At 37.8% G+C, this 18,418-nt stretch overlaps 1 pseudogene; it reads left to right on the top strand.

Moving 5' to 3' along the window:
- Positions 1 to 6,683: 6,683 nt before the first annotated feature.
- On the top strand, positions 6,684 to 7,373 carry LOC143620961 (metal transporter Nramp5 pseudogene; annotated as a pseudogene).
- The last annotated feature ends 11,045 nt before the right edge of the window (positions 7,374 to 18,418 follow it).

Genomic DNA, 18,418 nt, shown 5'->3' with positions numbered 1-18,418 from the left:
TAAGGCGTTATTCAACCCTCGACCTCTCAATGCTGAAACCTCTGCTGGAATTCCTCTAATCTTGTCATCTTCTGATGAGGAATCCGCAGATGGTCCTCCGTTGGTGCGGAAGAAGAAGGCTGCCGGCGGGAAGGGGAAGGCGAAGGTTGCCTCCACTGCCGATCCGGTGCATCGGTCTGATTCAGAGACCGAAAGCGAGGAGGTGGCGGGGAACCCTAGTGGTGCTAAGACCACTGCTCCGGAGGCTGAGACGACCGTCACCTCCGAGCAGCCCAGGACAACGACGGTGAGCGGCGTGAAGAGGCCGGCTCCATCGGGTTCGTCCCCGCCTGTTCGCACTTTTAGGCTCAAGAAAACCCGTAAGTACAAACTTCCTTTACTTTTTAACTTCATATCTTTCCGCCATTATACTTATATCTTCTTTGTGCAGGCGTGGATGCTACCGCATTCCAGGGTGGAGCGGGGAGGAGCACCTCCGGACCCATGACGGTAGGCTTGGTCAACCTACCTGAGGCGATGACCCAGGCGGCTGCGCCTGCTTCAGTTGGTTCAGTTGCTCACCCAGTTGAGCCAACTGTTCCAACTGTGATGACATCTCCGCCGGCTGTCAGTGCCATATTTACTGAATCTTTCACTGAGCCGGCGGTGACTATTTCTGCGGGTACTTCCGCAGCGGCGACCACGGTTGTGAGTTCACCTCCGGTGAGTTCACCTCCGGTGAGTTCACCTCCGTTGGTTTCTACCGCGGCGGCCTCTATGCCTCCTCCGACGTCGGCAGCTACGGCCGATCCTTCAGGTATGCTTGGGGCTTCTCGCCAACCTCTGCCTCCTTCCCATCTGCCTGACCTCTTGGATGGATTTCCCTTGGGTTCAGGTGTTGGGTTTGGCGGCTATCGGCCTGTTGTCGACCCTACAGGTGCGTAGGGTTCTTTTGGCCTTTTTTTTTTCTTTTTTATATATCATCTTTTCCTAACTGCTTTTTGTTTTTTGCAGTGTCGGATTCCAATGAAGTGTATGTTCCACGATGGAACATCCGCCGAGGAACAACCCTTCGCACGCCTGTGGAGTGCGTGGAGTGGGCTCGTCACGCAGCTCGCAGTTGTGCGTTGGGGGAAGCAATGGCTAGCTACCAGGAGGGTAGGCTAACCAACGAGCTTCGGATTCTCCTGGCCCGGATGCAGCCGCGCGTCGAGCTGCTCTGTCGTGAAAACGACAAGTTAAAAGCAGCTCGTATTTAAGAAGTAGCTCAGGCGCGGGCTGTCCGGGAGGAGAACAAGAGGCTTACCACAGTGGCTGCGGAAAAGGAGAAGGCCTTCAAGGCCCTCGAGGTTGAAGTTCAGGCCCGGCTCGAGGCCCGTTCCAAGGCTGCCCAAGCTGTTAACGAACAGCTTCGGCTGGCTAAGGAAACTGCACGGAACGCAACTGAGAGGGCCACCAAGGCTGAAGCTATTGCTGAGCCTCTACGCCTCTAGAATGAGGAACTTAAAGCCAAACTAGAGGCGCTCCAACAGGCTCATGATGCCTTGGCGATGGAAGACGCCAAGAAGCTCCAAGAGATCTTGGACCAGAGGGGGGTGCTTGACCATACTGAGCGGAAGCTAAAGGGCGTTGAAGAGGCTGCGGCTAAAGAAGTGTTGCTTGCCAACCTCAACGAAAGTGAAGCCGAACGCGCCCGTAACCAAGCTTAAGCCGCCCTCCAGGAGGCTCTGGTTTCCAAGGAATGGCTTCTTCGAGAAGCGTTGTCTCAGGTATGTTTAATTTCATTATATCTTTACGCTTTTCTTTGTAAATAGAAAAGGTTTTGATACTTGTATTTTTTCTTTTTGTAGGTTGTGCATCGGGTCTTCACGGATACGTCTTATGACGATGCTATGAGCGCAGCCTTCAACGCTTCTCATGAGGATGGGGAAAAGGCCGGCTTTCTGCTTGGTCTAGGGTTTGTTGAGAAAGGCATCCCGCCTTCCAACTTCCCTTTATATGACGTTGATACTGAAGCTGTATATGACCAAGCAGTGAATCAGTATGCCGCCTTCCCGCATCCGGTGGTGGAGAAGGTGAACGAAGTTGCTGTTGCTGATGATGGGCTAGCTATCCTTAAAGCTCTCCTTGAACCGCCACGTTCTACTGATGGTGCGGGTCCAAGTAGAAGTGGTCCTGAAGCTTGATCCTGAAGATCCCTTTCCACCATTATAGATTTTTATTTTTGTATAGCTTCTTTTGTATGCGGGTATGTACCCAGCAATCTGTAATATTTGAATTTCGATGGAATAAAGATTATTTGCCAATTCCTTGCCTTGTTTATTTCACGCATATTTTGTTTTAACTTAGCAATTTCTTTAGTACTTAGATAAGTTAACTTTTCAACGTGGCAGATAATAAGTTAAAGTTTTGCGTCCTCTTTCGTGATTGTGCGGATAAGACCGTCACTTGCACTTAGTAGGATGGCTAAGCTTTACCTATATCTGACCTGCGTGGAAGTTTTCCTCATCTTTTCCTTTGAAATTTTCTAAGTGTTTAGAATAAGTTAACCTTTGAACGTGGTAGATAATAGGCTGAAGTTTTGCTTCCTCGTTCGTGATTGTGCGGGTAAGACCGTCACTTGCACTTAGTAGGATGGCTAACCTTTACCTACATCTGACCTGCATGTAGGTTTTCCTCATCGTTCTGTTAGAAATTTTCTAAGTATTTTGAATAAGTTAACCGTTCGACGCGTGGTTGTCAATAGGTTAGTTCGGTTTCTTCTATCATGATTTGTGCGGTTAGGACCGGCACTTTCATTTATTGGGATCACCAAACTTTACCTATGACTGACCTGCGTGAAGGTTTGTCGTTTTTTGTGTTTATGCGGGTTTTGCCGCCTTCCACAAGCAACAATTTCTTTATACTTATTTATGCGGTGAAAGCCGGCATCAGTGTTGAATAAATTAACCGTTCGACGCGCGGTTGTCAATGGGTTCAGTTTATCATGATTTGTGCGGTTAGGACCGGCACTTTCACTTAGTGGGATCACCAAACTTTACCTATGACTGACCTGCGTGAAGGTTTGTCGTTTTTTGTGTTTATGCGGGTTTTGCCGCCTTCCACAAGTAACGACTTCTTTCCCACTTATGTATGCGGTTAAGACTGGCATATCAGTGTGGAAAGTTCATAAGTATAAATGTAAGATTATCAGCATCAATGTTCTAAGGAGAATCATTTCCATTAGAAGTGGCTGTGGGCCTTTTCTTTACAAGTTTGGAATTGATCTACATGCAAACTGTGTAATTGAGCTCCCTTCCATGTTGTTGGGATGGGAGTGCCATCGAGCCGATATGCACCTGGTTCGGGATCTCGTTGTTTACGCAGTATGTAGTCTCCAACATTGAAGCTGCAATTTCATTCGTGTTTTCCCCAGCTGGGGTTCTACACGCATCGGCCTGCTCAGCGTTCGTTACGCCACGAGGTGCGCGAGCGTCCCATCTCTGACAAACGCTTCGACGATGTCCTTCACGTCTGTGCATTCTTCAGTGTTGTGGCCTTTTGTCCTGTGAAAGTCACAGTATTTGCTCCGATCAGCATTGTGACGATGTCGGATTATTGGAGCCTTTGGCCATGGGAGCTCCTCAGTGGCGAATATCTCCGTGACGCTTTTGGTGAGTGGCGTCCATCTGGAGTTCTGGTTCGACTGTACGTTATCCCTTCCGCCTAACCGATGTTGCAAGCCGGATGAGGTGTCAAAGTTTACCCTTGACTGCAAAATGCCTAGCTTCCGCTTTTTGTTTAGTCGGGCGGTAAGGATGTTGTCTTCTCTTGTTTTCTGGGTGTAGAGGTTTGTGCTCTGGGGGAGATCTCTACCCAGTTGCTTTTCCGTTTCCGCAAAGCGTTTAGCTGCTGTCATGATGGCATCCCATGTGGATGGCATGCCATCTCTACCCGTTAAGGTGCGGATGAGCTCTGGGTCATTCGCGCCCTGGATGAAAGCAGCGCGAACAAGATCTTCGCTGATATTACCCAGACTTAGCTTCTTTGAGTTGAAGCGAGTGATGAAGTCTGGCAAAGATTCATCTTTTTCTCGAATGCAATTGAGGATTGTCCATTGCTCCTCGGTATACTTTCTTTGTTGGCTGAAGTGTTGGCTAAACTTCTGCTGGAAGTCTTCCCAATCGTAGATGTGGTGGACCGGTAGACGATCGAACCACGCTCTAGCTGCCCCAACAAGCGTCATTTGGAACATGTAACACCACGTAGGTTCCGTCCAACTACTGACGGTTGCCCCCGCTATGAACCTGTTCAAATGATCGTCTGGATCAGATATACCATCGTAAGTGCCGATGTTGGACATCTGTTTGGCACTTTTCGGGACGATTGCTTCCGCAATGTCCCTTGCAAATTTGGACGTTCCCGCCTTTGCAGCAGTTGGTGTAAATGTTTTGGAGAAGTCACGTGGGTTTCCACCCGCGTTTTTTGGTTTGAAGGTTTCTCCAAAACGCCTTCTCGGTTGGGAGTCCGTTTCCTTACGCTTCCCTTTCGCCCTATGACGAGGGTTTGCGTCACTATCGGATTCCTCCGAATCATCGTCCAAGTACTCTCCGAATTCCTCAGGCTGTTGGAGTGAACGTAAGCGTTCATCCAACTCAGCTTGGAATTCTTTTTGACGTGCTTCCGCCCACGCTTTAACTTCATCGAGTGTTTGGCGGGGGAGCCTCGTTCTTTGTCTCTCTAACTGGGTATCGGTGAATCCTAGTGAGAGATTATTTACTGCACTTGCCCCAGCTTGGGTAACTGGGGTAGTGTTCATAAAAACTGTGTAGTCGCCGGTATTCCCCCCAGTAGATGGGGTTGTGGTTACCGGAGTTTCTTTAACCAACTTTCCAGAAGTTTGAAAAAACTGCACGGATGGCGCCAATGAAGAAACACTAATCGACCCCGGGCAGATTACGGATAATCTGGGGGTTAAATAGATGTTTCCCACGAGGGGTTAGACCCGGCAAAGATGGTTCTTCTGATAACCTGCAAAACAGATACCGTGAGCTCGTCACTGAGAATGGGGGGGTACCTCCTTGTGACCACCCTCCGGCGTGAGAATTAGACTAGATTGCTCTTGAATATAAGTGTATATTAAGAGATTGCTAGAGCAGATATTAGGTATAAGATATAAGATACAAGATAAGATGAGATGATCATACCATTTGGGGTATTTATAGCCGAAGGTAGGTTTCCAAGAAGGTGTAGCCGGCTGAATAGTATTCCTGTTCTACCAACTGTGGCCTACGCACGTGCCATGCTGGTAGTTGGTGGGTAGGCAGCGGCCGACAGTGATCAGGCCTGCTGTGTACTATTCCTTTTCCACCAACTGCAGGCTATGCACGTGGTATGACAGGAGTTGGTGAGTAGGCAGCGGCTAATAGTGACCTACAGTACAAGAGCATGCTGCTCGCCATACTGTTGTCAATGAGCTGTCGTATCTCTGATCAGATCTTTTGCCCAAACCTCGTCAGGTACAGTACAAAAGATCCTCCAGTATCGTACGGACTGGCTCATTTGGGCTGGAGTATTCCCCCTCCCGCCTTTGTGCGGGATTGTTCCCGGCTTTGCTCATTCCTTCAGGTGACTACTGAATTATTGAGAGCTAAGTGCCTTGTGCGTGTAGCCTTGCTGCGCGGGTGGCCTTCCCTGATGGCTTGTATCCGCAGCTGCGGGAACAGGCGGAGTACTTCACCATTGGGAGGCATTTCCTGCGGGAACAGCTTGCGTACTGCGCGTAAGGACGTCACGTCTCTGAGCACGGTGGGTCCTGCGGATCCAGTTGGTTTCTACGCAGACGTCTCTCTTCAAGGTGAGTCCTGCGGGTCCAACTGGGCTCTGCTGAGACCTACCTCTTCAGATTGGGTGATACATGAGCAAACAACTTTGTCCATGATTACACCAGTCATTTCTATGTTTGTCATACACATCATATATATTTGAATAACACCACCTCATACGAGAGCACATTCCTATGTCATACAACCCTTATGACCATTTCCACATGTCACGATATTGTATTAATTAAACATCGATCAGTTGTGTGTGTATAGTATGTGTTAGTGGTGTTTCTTTAGCCAAACCCTATCACAAACAAGGATGAAAACAAAACATTAGTTTATCTATAGGAACAAGTTATCGATAACTTTATAGGTCCCATCAATACTATGCTAAACAGATCGAGGGACAAAACCTTCGTTGAATGATCAAAGTACAATAACTTGAATCCTCTTTTAAATGTTCTTCAAAAGTTGGATTTTTTTTGTTCATAGTTTAATGTTGATAATATCACCAAGTGATGATTCTTTACACGACCTGAAGCATCACATGAAGACATGAATATACTTAGGCTCTCAAAAGCCCTTTAATAAACAAGCTGTGTTCGAGTTAACATGCTTACCTATTTATTTAAATAGGTCGACCATACAACCCCTTTAGGACTCCTTTAACCCATTTATTACACTCCGTTTAGCATGTTTATAAGTTGATTACAACCAATGTACACACATTTACCACCCATTTAATTTGTTTACGTAAATGGGGCGTATGGGTTATATTTAGGCAATACAATTTCAAGTGTGTGTAGTTAGGGTTAACATCTTTGACAAGTATAAATACATGGGTCGTGTTTATGGTCAACATTTAAACTCGGTAACCCGACACAAATCCCTGAATTCTAACTAGAAACTGAACTTTTGTTTTCAGGTCTCCTTATACCAAAACTTGGTTCAAAAACTGTACAAAAAGCAGTTGGACTACTAGGGGGTGTTATAACCCCTCACAATATCTTCCTATATTCAGCACTCGGACAATCAAGAAACGTTGACCCGAAAAGAAAAGGTCAAGTCCAAGAAGCTTTATATTACTACATAATCGAATCATCACTTGCCATTTTCATAACTTTCACAATCAATGTGTTTGTCACAACAATTTTTCCTAAAGGATTTTACGACACAAAAGAAGCCGATACCATAGGCCTATTATATGCAGGATATTACCTGCAAGACCGATACAGTCACGGGCTTTTTCCGATTCTTTACATATGGGGAATCGGGCTTTTGGCGGCGGGCCAAAGTAGCACACTGACGGGTACATATGCGGGCCAGTTTATTATGGGTGGGTTTCTTGATCTCCAAATGAGAAAATGGTTAAGATTATTGATTACGCGAAGTTGTGCAATCGTGCCAACTATTATTGTAGCAGTTTATTTTAATAGATCAGAAGACTCATTAGATGTCTTGAATCAATGGCTTAATGTTCTTCAAGGTATGCAGATTCCTTTTGCTCTTATCCCGCTTTTGAAACTAGCGTTGAGTGAGCGGATTATGGGCGCGTTTAGGATTAAAACAACTATGAAGGTGCACATTTAAGTTATTTATTACAACTTGATTTTAACAAGTTATGAGCTGTTTATAACATTTTTGTCATCAGGAAAGTCACCAAAATGACAATTTTGACCAATCCAAGCGTTTTATTTCGTTTTTTTAACAAAAATATTATTTGACATTTCTTGTTTTTAGCTAAAATTTGTTACAGCAAGTCATAAGCTTCCACATGGTACCCCATGTCGAATCGACACCACATATTTAACATGGCGCAACGGATTTCCATCTAGAGTAAGAGCATTCTTAACTCATCTCATAAAATTATGTAAGGGGGGTTTTGCAAATTATAGGGTGGGATTATGAGTGGTTGTGATTGCAAATTATAGGGTGCCTAAGGGTAGATAGAGAAAAAGTAAAGATTTTTTTGTAAATTTGGGAAAACTTTGTTTGCCCATATTTATTTTTAATATTTCTTGAATTAGTTGTGAGTAGATAGAGATAAAATTGTATGATAAAGATATAAAAATACTATTTAATTTATTTAATTGAACATGAGAAATAAATGTTGTTTTTTTAGTGTAATTATAGAGATGAGGACGAACTAGGAATGCAGAGCATTCTCATCCAACCCACCATATTATGTGAGGAGGTGTTTTTATAATTTAGAAAGTGATTTATGGTGTTGTGAGTGAAGAGTTTTTATATTTTAGAAAAGGTAGTGATTTTTCTGTATATTTGAAAAACTACTGTTCACCCTCTATAATTTTTTAATATATTTTGAAAGTTTTTGTAAGTGAATGAAAGAGAAATGATAATGATAAACGTATAAATAATATTATTTAATTGAAAACGAGAGAGAAAATGTAGGTCCCCCCTCCGTCCCATTATAAATGTCCACATTTCCTTTTTTATTTGTCTCATTACAAGTATCCACTTTCAACATTTATTAGTCATTTTCCAAATTTACCCTTAAACACACACAACTAACATTAACAAACAATATTGATGGACCCACCTTTCAAGGGTATTGTTGTCATTTGGTAAGAAAAAAAAGTAATCATTAAATTCACCTTAAAATTTGTGTTTTTCAAACCTGGAAACTTATAATTGGACGGAAGAAATATGTTTTAGTGTAAATTTGGATTTAGAGATGGGGAGTTGGATGGATACACTCTAAGATAATTCATTCCCTACCCCAAATGGAAATTTGTTATGCCTATTATGTTGCTCTAAAGAGACATATCAAACACTAGTTGTCTGAAAATGTTATAGAAAAATTCATAGAATTAAAGGAACTCCTCTTCTTAGAAGAAATGATCAAGGAATACTCGGAGACACATCTACAAAACCTTCGTATAGGAATTCACAAAGAAACAATCCAATTAATCAAGATACAAGATCCCTCTTATTAACTGGAATCAAATAATTAGTAGATCTGTTCCGCCCAAAATGGCCATGGGCTTGGGTTATGAACTTATAATCTATAATCTGATGATCAAGTCGATTCTATGATTCTTCTAGCCTTTCCCCGAAGTCGATGACTATTCATCGCGATTACCTTGACACCAAAGAAGAGTTCGACCCAATGCTTTATTTCTGTCCTAGTTGATCCTGATTCGACATTAGAAGTATATTCGTAATTTATTGGAAAATCCACTTTGATTCTCTATCAACCAATAATGTGGGACCATTAACATGGTTAAAGCTAAACTGTTTTTAGTCCAGACGCAGCATGGTATTCTTTCTACCACTATGTTAAGATAGAGATGGTTTCAAAATAAATATTTTATCAATATAAAACACTCATATCGATAAAATGATTTGAACTACTTATTGACTAGTTCATCAAGCTCGCTGGTCAAGATGGACATATTGGTGATTTTGCCTTGTTTATTATTTAGGTTACACTTGATTAAGTTACAATCTTTTTTAATGGTATTGTAGATGATTTCATGGTTTGTGGCTGGCCTGGTGATCATGATCAATAGGTGTGTTTTAATAAAGTTTTTCATATATGAAGTTAAGGGATTTATAACTGGTTTTATGTTTTCTTTTATCAGTTCGATTTATGTTTCATTTATTTGGTATTTGATTTTACACCAAGCATAATGTCACAAAAATGTAACATTCACGTAATTTGTTAAAATCTTATACAACATTTTAAAACTGGGGTGAAGCACAAATACCGAGCAAAAGAAGCTTGATAATGATCAAGAATAACTATACAAGATTTGACACATTGTTATGTAGGGGAAATCACATGTCTACACAATTGATCAACCCACTTTACAAAACTAAACAATGACTTTTTTCTTTTCGTCTTTTTTTCTATTTCTCTCACCGGAGAGAAAATCACAAATTTCTCGTCGAGTTGGCGCTCATTAATTTATTATTATTTGTTAAAAATTACTAATATATTTTTACAAAATTATCTACTATAGAGTGTGTTATTTATTTAATTTATTTTTAAAAATGTATTTATTAAAAGTTTGTTCTTGAATATTATTTGAAATTTTTTTAAATATCTAATTTCCACAAAGAAGTTATTAAAATAAATACATATATACTAACTTTTAGCCCCGTGTCATGGAGGTTTATTTATGTATTGTTTTTAATCGTTTTGTTATTTATTTTGTGTAACAATTTGTTTTATTTTGCAAAGAAGTTTTATTTTGATTTAATATGTATATGTTAGTTTGTTATGTTCATTATATTCTTTGACATTTGGGTTCTTTCAATTGTGATGGAGTGATGAGTAGTTTTATAGTTGGGTTTACAAAAAAATATTCATTTAGATTTTGACGATGAATTCAGAAGCTATGTTGTGTTCTCATGGTGATACAACAACAGTTTCAGCAATACATTACTTAAATGAACTCAAAACTTCATGAGTTTTGTTGCTATTTTATTATTATAAGCTTAATCGTAAAACTCATTTTCTCTACTGGCAAAACTTGTTTTGTTTAGATGTTTAAACATTTCTCTAGCATCGTTTACCTCCAAAGCATTCCCAACGACATCACTGGTTTGATTAAGCATAGATACAAGTCTATCTAAGCCCATCCTTAATGCTGAATTATCCATTTTCTTCAAATTCTCATATGATTCACATTAATGCTGGATTTGAATGTAGTGAACTACAAAAGATATTCATAACATATCAAGTAATGATAAATATATCTAAAGTGTCGACTTTCTATTTTATGTTTGTTGATGTCAATCTTATTTTAACAAACATAAATCAATATGAAAGAACGAACGAAGATCAACAAATTCAAAATGAGCGAACGTTCACGAATATAAATGAATGAATGAGCCATGTTTTCATGTTCGTTCGCCTAACTAAATGTAAGGCCCCGTTCCCGGTGCCCTACTTTGGCGTTGGATTTACTCATAAACGCAGTTCAGAATATCAGAGTTAAATTAAACTTTCGCTGAATAAATAAACCTTCAAACATCCATTACAAGACATTTAATACTTGTCTTAAAAACAAAACAAAAATAGTTTATTTAAAACATCATGACAAAACTTCTTTGGATGTCAGTCCTTTCAAATCAAGCCATGTGTCATTCTCTCAAGCCAACTGCTTTAATCTATTCATCTGGGTGCATACTAAAAGTCAGCTTCGCTGAGTGAGTTCTAGTTAATACATGTAACATACAATACATACACATACTTACTTATAAATACGTATCCGAAGATACATATAACATTCTTAACATATTTCCTTTCTTTATACATACTTTCATTCTTTCTTTCATACATAACTAACTATTCGTTTTAAAGAGCATTTCGCCCTATATCCTTCGCATATATTATTAGGCTATGCAACCCTTTAACCTTCACAAATATTATTAGGGTCTGCAACCCTTTAACCTTCGCAGATATTATTAGGGTCTGCAACCCTTTAACCTTCGCAGATATTATTAGGGTCTGCAACCCTTTAACCTTCGCAGATATTATTAGGGTCTGCAACCCTTTAACCTTCACAGATATTATTAGGGTCTGCAACCCTTTAACCATACATTCAATCCATCCTTTAATCATACATACCTTTTCCTTATATAACATACTTTCGTATATACTCATTTCATTACTTACCTTCATACATACATATTTCATACTAGGCATACTACACATTACTTTCCCTGACGATACGTGCAATATCCGAAGATCGTTCCCGCACCGACAAGCATTCATTCGTAACCTTCATACATACTATCACATCAATCATCATAGCATACACTTACCATTTAAGGTAAGTGTATTAACATTCACATCAAGTATGCACACAGCCCCGAAAACATAACAAAAGAAATGGGGCTAGAAACTCACCTGTAGATGATTCTTCTCAGAGTTTACAGTTATGCCTTTCCTAAGCTGTGCTCGGCTAAATGTGTATCAATTAGCAAGCATCACTTAACTACTCCTATTTATATCATATTCATAGGTTATTGTAACCCCTAGCTACGGGGTCCGGGGGAAGCGCCCCTGGCAACGGGGTTGTAGAGGTGGCAGCCCCTAGCAGGGTCCAAGGGGCAGATCCCTTAGCTGGGGTTATGTAACAATTCGAATTTTCCTGTGTTATTAAATCGTGAACCCTAAACCCAAACCCGTATCCTTTTACCCGTATTTGATCCAACCCTTGACCCGTTTGATTTCTTGAACCTAAATCTTCATGTTATACTTGGAATTTATCATATAAAATCTTTCATAATGCTTAATCAAGCTCCACCAACGTTTTAATTTGGGAATAAGTGTAATATATAAACTTTGAATACAATGTAAAACTTATTAAATGATTTATCGATACAAACATAGTGTTTCATTAATAATTATTATTTGTTGCAACAATAATAGTAGTGACATACAAAAAAAGATTTGCATTGATAGCTATGTAAGTTATTATGATAATTATAACCTCTTCAATATATATAAATTGTGAATGACTTATTAATCTAAAATGTAAATTAATTAATTATAGGATCACATAATTGGTGGGTGTCAATAGAAACGTTTTTCCTTTTTATATAAAGTTGACTTCCTATTACATAATGATGTTATTATAAGATGATATCACGTATTCAAACTTAATACCACCCTTTTTAACCCTAAGCCATGTCTCTCTCTATCGTACATGAACACCGCCGCACGGTGTTGTTGAAGAACCGCCTCCACCGCCATCATTTGTTTTCGGAAACAATCACCACCTCTACTTGTCCCCCGGAATCGAAGCCAACCACCATCACTGACGCTGTTGTGTTTTTCGTCCAACCACCTTCGAGCGAGTGCTGCCAATTGCTTGTAACGCCACCACCGCTGACCGTCCCTACTTCCGCGTCCGGCCGCCGCCACCTTTAAACTTGATTACCATCATCGCAAGATGACACTCAAAGGTAACAGTTTAAGAGCTGAATTATCCCGGCTGTTTGTTATTCTATCGATTTGAACGCGTGCTAACAAAATCTAGTGCTAATGATTAAAATTTAAAGAAGAACAAATGTTTAAAGGAGTTTTGTAAAACCAGTTCATGGCTATGAAAGCTTTCTGTTTTCTTAAAACACCCTCATACTTTTTGAATATTTAAGGGTGGATTAAAACACATACTATGTTTGTATACATGAAGGTTTTTAGTAGAGCACATTTACTTTCGTACAAAAATAATTCAAATTATCTTTCTGACTTCGAACTTATACTTATAAATCTTTCTTGACAATATTTTTGGATAAACGTATGGTACAAGGTTAGTAAGGAGATTTTTTTTATTATTTAAATCAATTTTTTTTCTTATATATAACAAATACAATTTGTGTTGGATAATGGAACTTAATAGTTGTAGTCGTTCGATTTAGATTGTAACCGATGATAAATTTCAAAGAAAATGCATAGATTATAGAATAATATATGAATGTATTTTAAAGCACATGGGTGGGTAAAAGGATATGATTATTTATGATATATTTAAATGTTCAAAATAAGAAAAGTTAATATACAAACACCAACAATGTAACATGAGGATAAACTATTAATATAAATGACCGTAAATTGTAGGTGCTTGCAACATTTAAATCAAGCTTAACTCTTATTTTCAGTTATCGCTATTCGTTTCTGAGGAATCTTTGACGGTATATTCCGAAGGGTTAAATTTCTCACATCATCCATTGATCTTTTATTCATCTGTTAAGGTGAGTAATCAGTCCCCTATTTTACTTGCTTTCAAATGTTTTGGGGACACTTGCGTACCGTTTATCAAATTATTTATCTTATTATTTCTCAAACGCAAACTGTGATCTTTGTGTTGTGTATCAATTGAATGACTGCCTGTTACTTGCTATTTCCTTACTTGCTTACTTGAATCGCATTCGGAGAGGTCCAATAATCTCATTATAGTATGATCATACGACCGTCGTAGTGGCCGGAGCCCGATCGCATTGGCAATGGTTTCACCGACACTCATTACTTGCTTAAATACTTCATTGTTTATACTCACAGATAACAGTTTTGCCTATTTTTATTTAGTCATTTATATCATTATATATTATCATTTTTGTTAGTGTCAAAACTGGTGATCTACTCACTCAACATGTGTTGTTGACAAATATATATTTTGTACGCATTTGCAGGTTATAGATTGGATTGCTTATTGAACTGAAACTCACGTAGAGAGGACTTTAGAATAATATACATATACAAGAATAGATGGTTTTATATTTGTATTTTCTTTATTTTTGTTGTACTTAAATGTTGTTTGATAATAAATAAATAAGTTAGATATTGTCGCTTCATAATTTCTTGGTAGTACCTTGAGAGCTGTGACAATCAGTTCACGCAGCCGTCGGTTGGGGTGTGACAGGTTATGCTGCAAGGTCAGCTTGAAAAAATTTTATTTTCATTAATAAGTCTTTACTAAAAACCTCATCAGAAAACTGAATTTCAATTATCAATTCAAATCTTCATTTTAAACGTTATCTTTCATTATTAATTATTTCATATTTCATACAAGTCCATGCCTATCGTTTACGTACGTATGCGTTGTTTATCTTTCATTATATATAAAACCGTCAATGGGCGTATAAGTTTTGGGTGTATAAGTCTCCTTAGCATATAAGTTGTTATGGGTGTATAAGTCTAACTGGTGCATAAGTAGATCTCGCGTATAAGTTTCTTCAAAGTATAAGTCGCACATATACGTCCACATACATACACGTTACACGCATACATATACACTGCATACTTACACGTGACTTATACTTATACGGCTGAGCTCATATTTATCCGTTGCATACTTACACGCCGCCTAAAGTTACACGCTACCTACTTATACGCTGCTTTTATACATATACGTTTATGCCCATTCACGGGCATACATATACATATACGTTGTCTGGATTTATATACACTACCATACATATACGACCTATATACTTATACGCCGTATAAGTACTGTTCAGCGTTCGTATACGCGTGTTTGGGGTTTTTGTTCGATTCCGGCGCCGTTAGCCGCCGTTAACCACCATGGTTGATTGTGGTTTGATCGTTTATAGTCTAGGTAGCTTCAGGGTGTCTAGATCTGAGCTTAGGTGGTCATTAAGCTCATTTTTGATTGATTAAACACCCGAATAAAGCTAGATCTAGATCCAAACGGCTCGTACGACATCACAGGGCTGCGGTGTCGGGTTTTACTATGATGGTACAGCTAAGATAAATCATTTCTTAGCTTCGGTTGGTCATGGATCGTTGAATATAGTAAAGTAGAGAGCGTTTGGCTTAAGTGTGTGTTTTTGAAGGTGTAGGCTATGGTGTAGAGATTAATGGAAATGGAAGGATTAGGGTTTAAGGGGTATTTATACTCCATTAAGCCAATGGACCTAAGGCTCATCTTTCCTTTTTGGTCCATAATTAATTCAATCTAATTAGCCTACTTATTCTTCAATCTTTATTATTTTATTATTTCTCTACTAACGCAAGTAAACTTTTCCATTATGAGTAAATAATATTTTAAATATTATTCTTAGAAATTTCGGGATGTTACACTAAAAAAACAAAAAATTGTGTTCATATTTGTTCACTTATTAAATAAATGAGGGTTCACTGAACGTTCAATTCGTTTACAGAACTAGGCGTAAGCAATTCAAGAAAATATAACACGTAAGTGAGAGAAAGAAATATGAAAACTTATATTCTCTCTTTCAATGACGTACGGTTTTAACCACACGGTCACAAAGAATTAAAAGATTCTTGCCCAGAAGCTTATCGACAATTTTTTCTATTTCTCGATCCCCATCTGATTTTAAAATTTTTTTGAGCTCACCGGTCAGGATGGTTTTTTAAGAAACTAACAAAATCCTTTCCCTTAAAGTACTCAACACGGGTTTCCTTGTAATGCAGGCGACTCAAAACCAAATTTTTATGATCTCTCAGTTTCTTCGCAAATCACTGGAATACATCTTTCTTGTTCCGTTGTCTCAGGATTCAGAAAAAAAATTACGTATAGTTAATTAAACAAAACCTCTTGAAGAAACATATATACACCAAAACATAACACTCTTGTATGATATAAGGAAAAAAGGTGGACTCCTCCAAGCACCTACGATCTATGTTTGCATCATATATATCAAACAAAACATAAACTACATCACAGATAGCAAATTAGTTTCTCCCTAATTAAGGTCATACCAAATGCTACACAACTTGCAAAGTCATAATTATTGTGCCATTGAACCAAATAAGACACTCAAAAAATAAGCAAGATAAGAAAGCATTGTAGGAATATAGAGACCTATACACAGTCTCCATATAACCATATCACAATTCTAATGTAGAACAAACCAAACTGTTTACAATACATGATCTTACCCAGTTACCTTGTGGTCTCTATCCTTAAATCTCCCAATCCTTTTACCTAAGTATTTAAGGACATGGGATAGCATCATTGCAATGCTAATATGCAACACATATTCAATATGGCCATTCTTCTATTAGTACTACATATCCAAGGTGTGATCAATCATCAACTCTAAATCTAAATACTCACATACAGTTAATATAACAAGTCAAAATCAAAGTACACATGAAGCACACCAAAAGCCCCAACTTAATGTTGATCAATTAACCTAAATTAACCAAGATATCATCATTTAAATCATAAACGGTTAATAAACTTCAATTAACAATCAAACAAACATTAATATATGATTAATTACCTATTTTAAGTCCAAAAGCTCTGAGCCAGCAACAAGCAACCTGAAAATGTAGTAACAATAGCAGGTGGTTAAAAAGGAACGAAGGATGTCCATATTTTTAGTTCCTTTAATGACAATGCAATGAAAGCTTCACGAGCCATTCCCATATATAGTAAGGATCCTAAGAAAACCCTTTAAAAATTAAGAACTTTGAGAACTATTTTGAGCCACAAAAAAAACCTATAAAAATATTTAAAAAATTATAAAACAAAAAGAAACAAAAATTTTGAAAAAGTAAAAAAACAAAAATTCTTATATTTCATACCGGTTTCATAAAAAAAAACTTCGTATTATACACATGTGCATAATTTCATTTAATCTCTAGTTAAGCAATGTACACATATGTACATTATCGTTTACCTTAAATTGTACATATATGTATGAAAAAAAACATGTATGTACATATATGTACATATTATACATATGTGTATAATTTAACTAAACCGAGACGGGTTTTTTTTTATTTTATGAAACCGGGATGATAAATAAGAAGTTTGTTTTTTTTTTACTTTTTTTATTTATGCGTTTTTTTTATTTATGTTTTTTTTTTAATTTTTGGGTTTTTTGTGGTCTAAAATGGTTCTCAAAGTTCTCAATTTTAAAATAGTTCTTATATGATCCTGATCCTATATATATAGAGTTAGGTTACTGTACAATAATTGCTTAACGTACGATAGGTACGCGAGACGCTCAAAGGCAAAAACAAAAACGCTCAAAGGCAAACAATTCTAAAATGCTCAGCCAAAACTAAAACGTTCAGTCAAAAACCTAAAACACTCAAAAAACGGTTTTCGTGAAAAAAAGGTTAAAAATTGATCGATTAATGATCCAAAACTGGTTTTTTCGGTGAAACAATGATTAAATGGATATGTATTGATGATTCCGAGATGTTGGGATGTGATTTCACGGATCGATTTCCTGAATATAGGGTATACGCGTACCTATTGTACGTTAAGGTATTATTGTATTCCATCTTTTCTCTCTTTATATATATATATATATATATATATATATATATTTTGATGATATCATTAGTGTTGTAAATTAGAAAAATTAAATATACCCGTGTTATGTAGATCTTTTAGAATTCAATGATAAAGGGAGGCTGATAGGTTTTATAACTTTCATTTTAAGACTACCTCTTATTTGTTTTACCTGCATATTTTTGTTCACTTTTATTAGCTATATGTGAAGTTTTACAAAGAAGTACTTGCTTCAAAACACAAACTTTAAAGTTGATTCCATTACTTTATTTATTTAAGTTACTCTTATTTAAATTACTCAAACCTGCGAAACTTATCCAACGATAACCGACGATAGTTATTACTTGTTTAAACAACTCTAACATATCTAATGAACCTACAGGGTATGAAATATATGATACACGAGTATATCTTATAAGTTACTCTATAAAATATCTGAACACCGCCTATGAAACAAATTACGAGGATTGTTAATTATTTTAGAATCACATGTCACAACATATTACCGGTACACAAAATTTCGAATGCTTAAGTTTAATGTTGAACATGTGACTCCTATTTAATATCACCTAACCAGCTAGTTTTATTTTTAATAATCTATATTTAACATAAACTAATATTAGTGAACAAAATATCTTAATAACATCCAATCTTGGTCAACCAAGATCTCCTGGCATCACCTACTCCATCAATTCACCCTCCTGCCCACCTCCTTTCCCTCCATTTCGGTGACTTCATATCACCGCCATCATTCCATATTTCACAACATATCTAGTGATAAGATCGTGTACAAAGCTTTCACAACATACCTTACACTATTATAACAAAACTAACTATATCTTAAACGCTTGTCGAGGGAACATT

Source organism: Bidens hawaiensis, unplaced genomic scaffold (genome assembly GCF_021521415.1).
Source record: "Bidens hawaiensis isolate Kalapana, Puna unplaced genomic scaffold, B.hawaiensis_p1.1 tig00002754_1, whole genome shotgun sequence".
NCBI classification, from domain to species: Eukaryota; Viridiplantae; Streptophyta; class Magnoliopsida; order Asterales; family Asteraceae; genus Bidens; species Bidens hawaiensis.
Note: the sequence above shows the minus strand (reverse complement) of the source record. Positions and strands in the feature narration are given on the sequence as shown.